This window comes from Ovis canadensis, chromosome 17 (assembly GCF_042477335.2).
Source record: "Ovis canadensis isolate MfBH-ARS-UI-01 breed Bighorn chromosome 17, ARS-UI_OviCan_v2, whole genome shotgun sequence".
NCBI classification, from domain to species: Eukaryota; Metazoa; Chordata; class Mammalia; order Artiodactyla; family Bovidae; genus Ovis; species Ovis canadensis.
In genome coordinates, this window is record NC_091261.1 from 43,187,113 (window position 1) to 43,201,541 (window position 14,429).

The window sequence follows — 14,429 nt, forward strand, 5'->3', positions numbered from 1 at the left end:
TTGCCAGTTGAGGTTAGAGTTGAATTGTCCAGGGCCATCAGAAGACAGCAGCCTAGTTTTCCTTCATTGTTCTCAGATGCACTCAAATTCCTTAAAAAGGTATTCAAAGGCTGTCGGTATGATGGGCCATCAAATTATCATTGACCCCCACTTCCATGAAAGTGAAAGTGAAGTTGCTCAGTCGTGTCCAACTCTTTGGGACCCTGTGGACTGTAGCCTGCCAGGCTCCTCCATCCATGGGATTCTCCAGGCAAAAATACTGGAGTGGGTTGCCATTTCCTTCTCCAGGGGATCTTCCTGACCCAGGGATCAAACCCAGGCTCCCGTATTGCAGGCAGACGCTTTAACCTCTGAGCTACCAGGGAAGTTTCTTTTAAACCCACTCCCATGAATACCTTTCAATTCCTGGTTGCTACTACCTGTTTTCCTGTTACATTCAACCAGGCAGGAGAGTGATGTTTTGAATATTAGGCTCCCAAAAATCAACCATGAAGAAACTCTTTCAAATGGACCCCATCCTGTGATTCAAGGAGCTGATGCCCTGCACAATAACAGCTTTGAGACAGAAGAGACCACACAAGTCAAAGTCCTTCTTTTTGTAGAGGACTTCTAGTAACTAGCACTTGAATCTCATTTTTGTAATAAATGTTCTTTAACTTCATCAGGATTCTCCTTAAACATCTATGATATAGTCGGTATAATCTGTGTAGATACCTAGACAATATTATGGCCAACCATATATTCTTTGGAGTCTGATGCCTTATTCTGTTGTATTCAGAACAACAGTAAACTAAACCAACTTCATGTATATGTTTTTACCTTTGAAGTATAAATTTGTCAGAACTTACTATTTGGTGACACCATCAATTTCTAGAATATAAACACATTCTAGATGTCTTTCAGTGTTTCAATTCAGTTCAGTCACTCAGTCATGGCTGACTCTTTGTGACCCCATGAACTGCAGCACTCCAGGCTTACCCATCCATCAGCAACTCCCAGAGCTTGCTCAAATTAATGTTCATCAAGTATGTGATTCCTTCCAACCATCTCATCCTTTGTCATTCCCTTTTCCTACTGCCTTCAATCTTTCCCAGCATCGGGGTCTTTTCCAATGAGTCAGTTCTTTGCATCAGGTAACCAAAGTATTGGAGCTTCAACTTCAGCATCAGTCCTTCCAATGCATATTCAGGACTGATTTCCTTTAGGATGGACTGGTTGGATGTTCTTGCAGTCCAACGGACTCTCAAGAGTCTTCTCCAACGCTACAGTTCAAAAGCATCAATTCTTCAAAACTCAGCTTTGAGGATTAAATTTATAGTCCAACTCTCACATCCATACATAATTGCTGGAAAAGCCATAGTTTTGACTAGATGGACATTGTTGGCAAAGTAATGTCTCTGCTTTTTAAGGTGCTGTCTATGTTGGTCATAGCTTTTCTTCCAAGGAACAAGCGTTTTTAATTTCATGGCTGCAGTTACCATCTGCAGAGAATTTGGAGCCCAAGAAAATAAACTCTCTCAATGTTTCCATTGTTTTCCCCTCTATTTGCCATGAAGTGATGGGACTGGATGCAATGATCTTAGTTTTCTAAATGTAGAGTTTTAAGCCAACTTTTTCACTCTCCTCTTTCGCTTTCAACAAGAGGTTCTTCAGTTCCTCCTGGCAATCTTGATTCCAGCTTGTGCTTCATCCACCCTGACATTTCACATGATGTACTCCACATATAAGTTAAATAATCAGAGAGACAATATATAGCCTTGACATGCTCCTTTCCCAATTTGGAACCAGTCCATTGTTCCATGTCAGATAGTAACTGTTGCTTCTTGCCCTGAGTAGTGATTTCTCAAGAGGCAGGTCAGGTGAGGTCTGGTGTTCCCATCTCCTTAAGAATTTTCCAGAGTTTGTTGTGATCTACACAGTCAAATTCTTTGGCATAGTCAATAAAGTAGAAATAGAATTCTTCTGGAATTTTCTTGCTTTTTATGTGATCCAATCAGTTCAGTTCACTCGCTCAGTTGTGTCCAACTCTTTGCAACCCCATGAATCGCAGCACGCCAGGCCTCCCTGTCCATCACCAACTCCCCAAGTTCACTCAAACTCATGTCCATCAAGTGAGTGATGCCATCCAGCCTTCTCATCCTCTGTTGTCCCCTTCTCCTCCTGCCCCCAATCCCTCCCAGCATCAGAGTCTTTTCCAATGAGTCAACTCTTCTCATGAGGTGCCCAAAGTTTTGGAGTTTCAGCATTAGTCCTTCCAATGAACATCCAGGACTGAACTCCTTTAGAATGGACTGGTTGGATATCCTTGCAGTCTAAGAGATCCTCAAGAGTCTTCTCCAACACCACAGTTCAAAAGCATCAGTTCTTCGGTGCTCAGCTTTCTTCACAGTCCAACTCTCACATCCATACATGACTACTGGAAAAACCATAGCCTTGACTAGATGGACCTTTGCTGGCAAAGTAATGTCTCTGCTTTTTAATATGCTATCTAGGTTGGTCATAACTTTCTTTCCAAGGAGTAAGCATCTTTTAATTTCATGGCTGCAGTCACCATCTACAGTGATTTTGGAGCGCCCCAAAATAAAGTCTGACACTGTTTCCCCATCTACTTCCCATGAAGTAATGGGACCAGATGCCATGATCTTAGTTTTCTGAATGTTGAGCTTTAAGCCAGCATTTTCTCTCTCCTCTTTCACTTTCATCAATAGGCTCTTTAGCTCCTCTTCACTTTCTCCCATAAGTGTGGTGTCATCTGCATATGTGAGGTTATTGATATTTCTCCCAGCAATCTTGATTCCAGCTTGTACTTATGATCCACGGATGTTGGCAATTTGATCTTTGGTTCCTCTGCCTTTTCTAAATCCATCTTGAATGTCTGGAAGTTCTCAGTTATTATGCTGTTCATGCCTTGCTTGGAGAATTTTGAGCATTACTTTGCTAGAGTGTGATGAGTGCAATTGTGCAGTAGTTTGAACATTTTTTGGCATTTCCTTTCTTTGGGAATAGAATTAAAATTGACCTTTTCCAAGATATCTCCAGGCAAGAATACTGGAGAAGGTTGCCATTCCCTTCTCCAGGGGATCTTTCCAACCCAGGGGTCAAACCCAGGTCTCCTGCATTGCAGGCAGATTCTCTTACCATTTGAGCCATAAGAGAAGCCCTTTCAGTGTTTCTAAATCTTTAGCTGTAATACTTTTACCAATACAATATTTTGCATTCTTTCTCTTCCTAATTGCCTTCTAAGAGTACTATTTTCACACAATGAGTTAGGATAATAGCCTCTATATGTGTGTTTGTGCCTTTGAGAGTCCCTTGGACTGCAAAGAGATCCAACCAGTCCTTTCTGAAGGAGATCACCCCTGGGATTTCTTTGGAAGGAATGATGCTAAAGCTGAAACTCCAGTACTTTGGCCACCTTATGCGAAGAGTTGACTCATTGGAAAAGACTCTGATGCTGGGAGGGATTGGGGGCAGGAGGAGAAGGGGACGACCGAGGATGAGATGGCTGGATGGCATCACTGACTCGATGGACGTGAGTCTGAGTGAACTCCAGAAGTTGTTGATGGACAGGGAGGCCTGGCGTGCTGCAATTCATGGGGTCGCAAAGAGTTGGACACGACTGAGCGACTGAACTGAATTGGACTGATTGTGTTTTAAGGAGGAAAGTGTGAATTTTAGATTAATTGTTGAATCATCAAGGATAGACATATAAAGTAAGCTTAATACAACAGCCTTGTTTATAAATTTATCCCATTTCTTGATGTTAAGAAATTTTACAGATTAGATGACATTGGAATGCCATATAAATAAAAAGAAATAATTATAGAATAATCCTAGAAGCTTTGTTTAAACTTAACTTTTATTTTTTTAAACTTTATTTTTTGTATTGGGGTATAGTTGATTAACAAACAATGTTTTGATAGCTGCAGGTGAACAAGGAAGTGACTGTGCCATTCATGCATCCATTCTCTCCCAGACCCCTCTCCTCTCCAGGCTACCACATAATACTGAGGAGAGTTCCTTGTGCTGTACAGCAGGCCCGTGTTGGTTATCCATTTTAAATGTAGCAGTGTGTACATGTCCATCCTAAACTCCCTAACTGTCCCGACATAAAAAAATTATTATTCCTCAAAGTATTTCTTGAAGATCACTGTGAGATATTAGGATGTATTTTGTTGGCTAAAAATTTTGGACAATATTTGTTACAATATTTATATTTTAAAATTTATTTTGTAACATGCATTTATACACTAAAAAGACTATATTAACATTGATAATTTGTGTATCTGCCATCTGACAAACCTATGTAGGCTATTACTATATGGTAATTATTATATTTATGTGAGTGAATGGTGAACTTCTAGGGAAAAATTGTATTTAAAGAATGAATGAGTTCATAAATGAATAAGTAAATGAATAGAAATGGTCATTTTCCTTTGTTTTTTTGCTAATAATTTCCTTTGTTATTTTCCTTTGTTATTTTATGGTCACTTGCAAGTATTTAAGAACACTGTTTGTAAAAGTATAGATATATGTATTTATATAACTGAGTCACTTTGCCGTATACCTTAAACTATCACAACATTGTTAATCAACTATGATACAACATAAAATAAAAAGTTAAAAAAAAACTCAAGGTTTGGATTTTTTTCACGTAGATAATGCAAAGAAGTGTCAGTGACTGAAATACATATCTGCTTTGAACAGAATAGGAAAAGCAGCATCTTCTCACTCACTCTTAGAATGAATTGGAGAAATTTTCTTTTGTGAAGTTATTAAAATATTTCTCTTTTACTTATTTTCTACCCACGAGTGAAAATATGTGTGCAGAGTGGACATTACTATCCAAAGCACATAATATATTTTAAGACATTTTTTTCACACCGTGAATGTAGCAGGTGCATATAAAATAAAAATTGTAATAACACTTTGATCCATTGTTTCTTGTCTAGTTAGTACTAACATTACTAACATTTAGCCTAGTTAGCACTAAAAAAATCTCAGTGATGTCTCTCAAGACTCTGCCTCCTCAGGTCAGTAAGCTCTGGGAAAGGGGTGACAGCCTAATCCTCTCAGTGTGGCATGGCATGGACTGTAAACGGCGATCAGGTGTTAGGCTGCTTTGTAACGGATACAAATGGTATTACAAGAGCCAAATGCATGAAAATTAAACACTGAAGAATAGTTGAATCCACTTCCGTTGCTAAAGATAATAATATGATACTTGATAAAATATAGGCTTAGTTTCAAAATTAATTTATTAAAAATTCAATAAAATTTTAATATGATAGCTATAAACATACAATCACTGTTATTTTGGGAAAATTATGAAGTAAGTGACATTTCTTCAACCTCTGTCTGATTCCTAATTCTTTCTTTTATTCACTTATTATTATCATATTCCTCTGCTTATATGAACTAGGGTCTTCATGCAGGCTAAAATTTTCCATATAACAGATCAGCCACATGGTAATTTCTTTCTTAAGTACAAACCAATTAAAAGAAATCAACACAATATTGTAAAGCAATTATCCTTCAATTAAAAATAAAAAAATGTTTTAAAGATTAAGAAAAAGAAAAAAAAATGTATGTTTCAGAAATTATTTGTAAAGAATGTGTAATTTGCTTTCAACATGCAAAAGTGGACATAGTAATAACAGGATCAGGAAATTTTGGAACATATTAATAATTCATATGATTTTAAATATTACATGATGTTTTCAACCACATTTTTTAAATGATTTTAATAAAAAGAATTTTGAAAAGTTTAAATATTCAAACAGATTGCTATTTAGTTAACCTAATATGGCACAGAAGTACACTCTGAAAATCATATAGTCTACTTGTTTTTACTTCATGATTTAAGTAACTATAGTTTTATTCTTCAGTTTTTCTTCAGAGAAGACAATGGCAACCCACTCCAGTACTCTTGCCTGGAAAATCCCATGGACGGAGGAGGCTGGTGGGCTGCAGTCCATGGGGTCGCTAAGAGTCGGACACCACTGAGCAACTTCACTTTCACTTTTCATTTTCATGCATTGGAGAAGGAAATGGCAACCCACTCCAGTGTTCTTGCCTGAAGAATCCCAGGGATGGGGGAGCCTGGTGGGCTCCCATCTCTGAGGTCGCGCAGAGTCGGACACGACTGAAGTGACTTAGCAGCAGCAGCAGCAGCAGCAGCAGCAGTTTTTCTTTCAAAAAAAAAAAAAGTCTTATGTCCTTCCCCCCAAAAAGAGGAAAAAGTAGAATGTAAGTTTTTAAGGACAGATATGTAATTATTGTCTTTTTTCCCCCAGAGGAACCAGAGATCAAATTGCCAACATCCTCTGGATCATCAAAAAAGCAAGGGAGTTCCAGAAAAACATCTATTTCTGCTTTATTGACTATGCCAAAGCCTTTGACTGTGTGGCAAGAAACTGTGGAAAATTCTGAAAGAGATGAGAATACCAGACCACCTAACCTGCTTCTCAAGAAAACTATATGCAGGTCAGGAAGCAACAGTTAGAACTGGATGTGGAACAACAGACTGGTTTCAAATAGAAAAAGGAGGATGTCAAGGCTATATATTGTCACCTTGCTTATTTAACTTACATGCAGAGTATATCATGAGAAACGCTGGACTGGAGGAAGCACAAGCTGGAATCAAGATTGCTGGGAGAAATATCAATAACCTCAGATATGCAGATGACACCACCCTTATGGCAGGAAGTGAAGAGGAACTAAAGAGCCTCTTGATGAAAGTGAAAGAGGAGGTAAAAAAAGTTGGCTTATAGCTCAACATTCAGAAAACTAAGATCATGGCATCTGGTCCCATCACTTCATGGGAAATAGATGAGGAAACAGTGGAAACATTGGCTGACTTTATTTTGGAGGGCTCCAAAATCACTGCAGATGGTGATTGCAACCATGAAATTAAAAGATGCTTACTCCTTGGAAGGAAAGTTATGACCCACCTAGATAGCATATTCAAAAGCAGAGACATTACTTTGCCAACAAAGGTCCGTCTGGTCAAGGCTATGATTTCTGCAGTGGTCATGTATGAATGTGAGAGTTGGACTGTGAAGAAAACTGAGTGCTGAAAAACTGATGCTTTTGAACTGTGATGTTGAAGACTTGAGAGTCCCTTGGACTGCAAGGAGATCCAACCGGTCTATTCTAAAGGATATCAGTCCTCGGTGTTCATTGGAAGGACTGATGCTAAAGCTGAAACTCCAGTACTTTGGCCACCTTATGCGAAGAGCTGACTCATTGGAAAAGACTCTGATGCTGGGAAGGATTAGGGGCAGGAGGAGAAGGGGATGACAGGATGAGATGGCTGGATGGCATCACTGAATCGAAGGACATGAGTCTGAGTGAACTCCGGGAGTTGGTGATGGACAGGGAGGCCTGGCATGCTGGGATTCATGGGGTTGCAAAGAACTGGACACGACTGAGCTACTGAACTGAGCTGAACTGAAAGATGGTAGTAATTATACATATATATATATGTATATATATATATACACGCACACATAAATTGATACTAAGGATTTCATATAAAGATTCATATTACCTTAAATATAACAAATAAATTTCAAAAAATGTAAATAATGTAAAATTGGCAAGCATATTTAAATTTGACAATGCAGAATAGATGATTAGTCTAACCTTGTTGTCACCAGGCCCTATAGCATCCCCTCTCCCAAAGCTATAGTCACTTGACTCACACTTGCAAATGGATCTACCTTAGGTTTGGGGAATGACTATGCTCTTAATCAGATGAAATTAAAGAATTATTAATTTTTAAAGTTGGACTACTCAGAATTGAATTAAATTTTATCCTATTCCTTTTCTGCCATGTTTCTAGTTCTAGCAGGACTTCTGTTTTTATTTTTTCTTATTTTCCCCCTCAGTATTCCAGAGCTAGTAATTGAAAATTTTCCTGTCCCATGTCAAATCATATCTTCTAATTAAAAAGCAAACAAGTATTTCATATTTCCCTTCTGTGAATATATCCTGGCTTGACTTCTTAAGTTCAAATAAATTTCATTTGAGAGCATTATTTTTTAAAAGGTTACTACTGAGTGTAGAACCCATTTATCAAATGAAAACATATATTTTGTTAGCAATGACATCTATTCAGGAGATAAAAATTGTGTGGGTACACATATCCATGTACATGTAAATATACACATACATGCATAGAAATACACATAATATGCATATTTATTGTAATCAGAAATTTTAAGTAAGTATGATCCCCACTTATCTTGTTTCACTATTCTTCAATACTTGAGCATTTAATAGGCAATATCCTTTAAAACAAAAATAGTAAATTCTGTATATTAGCAAAGCTTCTTTTTAGAAAGGAAAGATAAATGGAAACTGACTAGTAGGTAAAATGGATAAATATTATGCTTAAAATAAGGAAGATTGAATCTAAAGTGATTTAAAATAGAATGTCATATATCATTTATGGCACCCACTGTTTTGTCACCCCATTGTAATTATTAATAGTGCCTATCTTTTAACTCTTGAAAGTGTCCTGTCTTGGATATTAAATTATATGCTCACTTTACCTGCATATTATATAGTGTGGGAAGTATGGACAAGGTCCTTTGCAAGGGGCCCATGTCAAGGGGGATAGAGTACTCAGATTCACTGTGGGAAGAACTTAGTCTCTTTTTCTAATTGAAATATAGTTGATTTACAATATTGTGTTAGTTTCAGGTATACAGTCAAGTGATTTAGTTATACATATATCTGCATTCTATTCTTTTTTTTTTCTATCTTTCCCTATAGTCTTATTCCTTCTTTCCATTTATGCTGCTAAGTCACTTCAGTCATGTCCTACTCTGTGCGACCCCATAGATGGCAGCCCACCAGGCTCCCCCATCCCTGGGATTTTCCAGGCAAGAACACTGAAGTGGGTTGCCATTTCCTTCTCCAATACATGAAAGTGAAAAGGGAAAGTGAAGTCACTAAGTCATGTCCGACCCTCAGCGACCCCATGGACTGCAGCCCATCAGGCTCCTCCATCCATGGGACTTTCCAGGCAAGAGTATACCACTCTTCAAATGACTGGACAAAATTCAGCAATCTTGCGTCTTACCCAGCAATGTCTATAGGCTCCCCTGTGAATGGAGTGTAACTGAGTCTACTCTTGCCCCGTTGGTGAACCATTAATCTTGGGACCACAAAAGATGCATTATTTTGTTCTCTTCTAAATCAATGCTATAATCCATTGCACACTGCCTGTGTTTTAATTTTATCCTCCATAAACTAGAGAAGGGGAGCTTCTCTGAAGATGAGTGATGAAGAACAGCTATGCTTAAATTGGTTGTGTAAAGGTCACAGGCTCAATATAAAAAGTAGAATATAGCAAATAATCATCTACAAACTCTTGCTGGCTTCTCACCAGGATAGAAATCACATTCAGGGAAAATTTAGAGCTCATAAATTGAGAATGTAGCATGTCTGAACATAGAGTATTTGCATTTGTTACATGATTTCATTTAATGTTTTTCTAATTCCTCTGAGTTTTGCATTTCATAGGCAGTTGGCTCAGTGTGAAGGCTATGAAGCTGTTCCAGAATCATCTAAATGAAGTATTTGGTAACAGATGGCAATAAACACACTGTAATGGGCCTTACTTTGTTTTATTTTATTAGACCAAGGTTATGGCCACAGCTATGAACTTAATCTGTCTTTTTTTATAGCCATGAGAGTGGTTAACATTGCATTCATATCACCAGCTGCCTGAGAGGATGCTCTTTACTGCTTACTGAAGCTAAGCAATAGAGAACACAACATATTTGGTAGAGCATCCTGTCAGTCTGAAATAAGTTATCTCTAATAAGGCAGCTTGGGCATGGAAACCACACATGCTTGGTTTTAAGTTAGATCTATTTCTAGACCCAACGAGTAAAATAGCATCAATTTTAAATAATAAAGGTGTTTTAGCAATATTCATGATTAAATCAAATTATGTTAGAAACAAAAGGGATAATCTGTACAACCAGAGGAAGCAAGAAGGGTAAGAGCAATGAAGAGAATCTGATCAGGTAATGTGGTCTGAATTAAGGAAGATGATCCCGTTAAAAAAAAATAAAAATCAGTAGAACAATTTCTTTTTTAGTTTATTTTAAATATGGGTGATTTTATTTCATTATTAAAATAAGACACAGGATTCCAAGTAGACAAAGGAAAACAGAAGCTCTCAAAAGACACAGTCCACAGTGTGTAAATCTGTTGTATTCTTTGCTTAGTTAGATTCAAACACATTTCCTCATGTGTAAGACAAAAGAAGGCAAGTTAGAGATGTTTATAGTAGTCTGGGAAATTCTATGTAATCAATAACATAGCAGAAGTTATACAATTAGCATCACCAATTACAATAATACCTTGAACTTCCTTAAACATCCTAGCTTTGCCACACTTTTGCCTTTTACATTTCTGTTGATTTCCTGTGTTGAGCAGTTTAACTCTCTTCTCACTGAGCACCCAAGCTATGTTTCGATTACTGGATTGCTTTTCAGATATCCTGACACCAAGAAGAGAATGGCATGAATGTTGTACATGAGCATTTAATCCTTGTCAAGGTATTGAAGTACACCTTCTATTGGCATTTTGATACATATATCAGTCATGATTTAGAACTTGAAATCCAGGTAAATTCTGATTACCCTGACAGATTCTAGTTTCTCAATTGAGAATCAGAATCCTGTGAACTTGATTGCCATCAAGTCTCCTTCCTTAATGGGAGCGCTCAACATCAGAGATAAAGAGATAAAGCAAATGCATTCATTACAGAGCAACACCCAGATTCTGCCTGTTAGTCACCACATACTTGTACATTACATAAAGGTATTTTTAATTTATCGAAAAATGTCTGAGTTTGTAGTTTATATCTACCAATATATTGTATAACAATCAGTTTCTATAAGGAGATTACAGAGGAAGAGTAGGCATCAGTTTGTCAGGGGAGTTTGTAATGTCCTTCATTCTGTCTCACCACAGCAAGAATTTGAAGCAATGGAGAGACCAGTTTTACAGCTCAGTTTTATTTGGCAAGCAAAGGAAAATGCATCCTTGAGGTGTGAATAGGACAGGCCAATCCAAAAGACCCGAAGAGAAGACAGAGGCCCTGACCCAAAACAGGGCAAAGAGAGAGGCCCACAGCTCAATTTTGGCTCCTCTTTTTATATGTTTTTTTTTTTTCTTTTTTTCTCTCTCTCTCTCTCCTCTCCCTGAGCTCATTCTATGAAATTGGGCTAGCCAGGAAGGCTGTTTGTTTTACCTGAGGCTCCCACTCTGGTCCTCAAACCTTCCTTGGTTCTATTTTCGTGGGTTTTTCCCTTCTTTGTCTTTTAGCCACTGCCATTATGGACACCTTTTCCCTATTCTAACTACCTAACAACTTGATTATATGGGCCTATGTGTCGAGGGTTTCTTAAAAGTAGTGAAAATTTTCACTTTTAAAATTAAAATGCAAAATAGTTCCTAATTTATGGTATCTTTAAAACAATTGTTTCAAATGTGTTTTTATTACAGGTAATAGAATTCACAAGCTTCATTAAAGAAACTCATTTTAGTGGCAATAGAAGATTGAATTCAAGACAGTCTTGACTTTTGTGATAAAGTAAAATTTTAACAGTAAATGGAAGTAATGTAAATTTTCCCCACTCACTCTCAAAATGCACATTACTATGGTGTATCTCAATTTCAAGCAGGTAAGCCCCTAAATTGTTTATGTTACATGTACTAATGCTGAAAATTGGATTAGCTGTTTCCTTTGTCTAGCCTTCTAACTTCAGAAACCAGATCTAGGCAGACTGATGTTCTTTGAAAGGGAGACAAAGGAATGGATGTTTCTAACTGTCTTCCGCATGCATCCTGCTTTACTCTTCAGCTAAATTCAAACCTCCTTAAATAGAAGCACATGACTCAGACAAATCAGCAAAACTCTGCTTCCGCCTTAGAAGCTAAAACTGAGACTGTAAGGAAACTAAGTTTTCACCATTGTCCTGACTGTGCACTTTTAACTAAAGTTGTTACAGACCTGAAACAGTCCGTAACTAAAGAAAGGTCATTTTAAGTGGCCAGAAGAGTTAATTTCTCAAGGCTGGGCTCTCAGGGATCCACATCAGTTTCTAAGAAAGCTAGTATTTGCTAAGGGATGTTCACACTACTCGGCAAAGGGGACAAGGCAGCTAGATGTAAATACTTTCCCTGTGATTTACTGATTCTGTGAGTTTTTCTGGGTTAACTGATTTCTCCATCCATCAATTTAATCATTATTAATTGGAGAAATGAATCTCACCAAGCTATTTCAAAGGAGACAATAACTTCTGTTACAGTATCCAGGATAAATTAGTGGACTAATATATGTTTCAGGGAAGTGGCTTTCTCCTTAGGTCTGATAAATATCTTGATCCCCAAATTCTCCTTATTTTGGGGTTCATTATGTGGCTCAGCCCAAACATACTCTCTGGACCACTTTCCTTACGTAAGAGTGGGACATCCAGCAAGAATAAACATTTTAGTCACTTCCGAGATCATGGATACTGCTTAATATATTAATTACAACTTCAGCCAAGATATACATATTTTTAAATATTCTGATTAATTAAATATCTGGTTTAATTTATAGATTCACTATAGCTCAAAGTGGTTGAGTATGGCTTTTAGGGAACGATTCTTGAGCTAGGCCTTGAGCAATGAGCAGGGTTTTGATAAGATGGTGAACTCACCCAGGCTAGAGACGTCACAAAAACCAGAGTTGAATGGATATATAAAATCAGCATAGGCACAGGGGAGAAATCTCTGGGGCAGCAGAAAATGGAAGGCAGAACTGAAGTCACTGGGTCCCTGAATGCACTATTGGGTGCAAAGTTAAGTATACCCTTTCTCTTGTTCACATTTCTCTGGTTGGATCTTTGCCACCTTGAAGGCCCTTCAGATAAGACTGTCTTGGTCAGTGAGAAAATTCCATAGGCTGGGACAGAAATATTCTAAACTAGGTGCAGGTAGACCAGTCAACCCTGAGCAACGTGTTCCTTTCAGCATGCCTTTTCACATCCTATGGAGTAAATGGTTACAATTCAAGGAGAAGTTCCTGGGGGGGGAAATAAATCTTAGCTGAAGTATATATACTAAAAGCCATGAGATTTCTGCACTGAGGCATATTTGTTTCTTCTTATAGATATCCTAAATTTATCACAGGGGTAGAATAGAGGCTTTATAACCCTCACCTGAGCATATAGTAACAGCTGAGGTACTAATGCCTCCAGGGCTCTGAGTTCACAGGGAAAAGGACAACCTAATAGGGCTATGGATTCTGTCACGGTTATTGTTTTTCAGCCACTCTGTCATGTCTGACCCTGCAACCCATGGACTGCAGCAAACCAGGCTTCCCTTTGCTTCACGGTCTCCCAGAGTTTGCTCAAACTCATGTCCATCGAGTCAGTGATGCCATCTAACCATCTCATCTTCTGTCGTCCCCTTCTCCTCCTGCCTTCAATCTTTACCAGCACCAGGGTATTTTCTAACGAGTCAGTTCTTCACATCAGGTGGCCAAAGTATTGAAGCTTTGGCTCCAGCATCAGTCCTTCCAATGAATATTCAGGACTGATTTCCTTTGGGATTAACTGGTTTGATCTTCTTGCAGTCCAAAGGTCTCTCAAGAGTCTTCTCCAATACCACAGTTCAAAAGCATCAATTCTTTGGCTCTCAGCCTTCTTTATGGTCCATCTCTCACATCCATATATGACTACTGGAAAAACCATAGCTTTGACTAGATGGACCTTCATTGGCAAAATGATGTCTCTGCTTTTTAATACACCGTCCAGATTTGTCATAGCTTTTCTTCCAAGGAGCAAGCATCTTTTAATTTCATGGCTGTATTTCTGTCATGGAGATACTACTTGCTTCAGCATGACAGAATTAATGAATCAGACAGAAATAAAGGATATTATAAGTATATTTAAATTCTCAAAAAATTAAGGATTGAAAATTAAAAATGTGAAGCATAAACAGCAAATTATGAAGAAAATTCTTCAAAATATAGAAGTTAAAATAAAAAGTAGGTGGAATAAATTGCAGTGATGCAGCTGACAAATAAAACAAAACCTGAAAAAGATTCCATTGCACCTTTGTCAAAAGAGAAGACAATAGGTATATGTATAAAAATAAATTTATCAAGATGTATATTATGTATGTCCTAGAAGGTGAGAAAAATTTATAAATAAATGAAAAAGAAATCTGCAAAATGACCAATAGCTTTCTAGAATTAGAGAAAGATCTAACTTTTCAGACTGAAAAACTGAATAGACCAATAAGATAAACCAGTCTTTGAATCACACATTATAGTGAATTCAAATCTGTGAACAAATAAAGTTATTATGTGTTAAAGATAGCTTACAAAGAAATAACAAAAGCATATTCTCGCC

The 14,429-nt window shown here is 37.6% G+C and overlaps 1 long non-coding RNA gene across 1 annotated transcript in view; it reads left to right on the forward strand.

Moving 5' to 3' along the window:
- Positions 1-6,752, forward strand: part of LOC138422486 (uncharacterized) — a 208,776-nt gene extending 202,024 nt beyond the window's left edge. The window contains exon 5 of the long non-coding RNA XR_011249893.1: positions 6,297-6,752. This is a non-coding gene — a long non-coding RNA (uncharacterized lncRNA). The remainder of the gene's footprint in view (positions 1-6,296) is intronic.
- The last annotated feature ends 7,677 nt before the right edge of the window (positions 6,753-14,429 follow it).